Source organism: Egretta garzetta, unplaced genomic scaffold, assembly GCF_000687185.1.
Source record: "Egretta garzetta isolate BGI_Z169 unplaced genomic scaffold, ASM68718v1 scaffold347, whole genome shotgun sequence".
NCBI lineage: Eukaryota > Metazoa > Chordata > Aves > Pelecaniformes > Ardeidae > Egretta > Egretta garzetta.
The window spans coordinates 449,549-449,916 of NW_009260184.1; the positions used below are offsets into that span (position 1 = coordinate 449,549).

At 62.5% G+C, this 368-nt stretch overlaps 1 long non-coding RNA gene across 1 annotated transcript in view; it reads left to right on the plus strand.

Annotated features, from left to right (window-relative positions):
- Positions 1–24: 24 nt before the first annotated feature.
- The window catches only part of LOC118452621, a 1,030-nt gene continuing 686 nt past the window's right edge, over positions 25–368 (plus strand). The window contains exon 1 of the long non-coding RNA XR_004842416.1: positions 25–161. This is a non-coding gene — a long non-coding RNA (uncharacterized LOC118452621). The remainder of the gene's footprint in view (positions 162–368) is intronic.

The window sequence follows — 368 nt, forward strand, 5'->3', positions numbered from 1 at the left end:
TGGGCGGGGGTCTCCCCGCGCCTGTCGGGCGGCGTTACCCCGCTGTCTGCTCCGTCCTTCCAGGATCTACGTGTACACTCACCGGCGCATGGCCATAGCAGCCGAGGACGTCTGGCTGGAGAAGGTTATCCCCATCACGGAAGGGTTTGCCGTGGAAGAAGGTACTAACGCGCTTCGGGGGCTTGGTGGCCACCTCCAAAGAAGGGGGCGAAGGGCTCTGGGGGTGAAGGGCTCTGGAGTCCCATGTTTTGTTGTTCCACTTGCGGACGTTTGGGGTCCATTCAGCCGCCTCATTTTTTCTCCAGTTTGTGATCCCTGGTGACACTTGTGCGTCACGTGGCGTGGCTGGCAGGGCCCTGCCGGGCTGG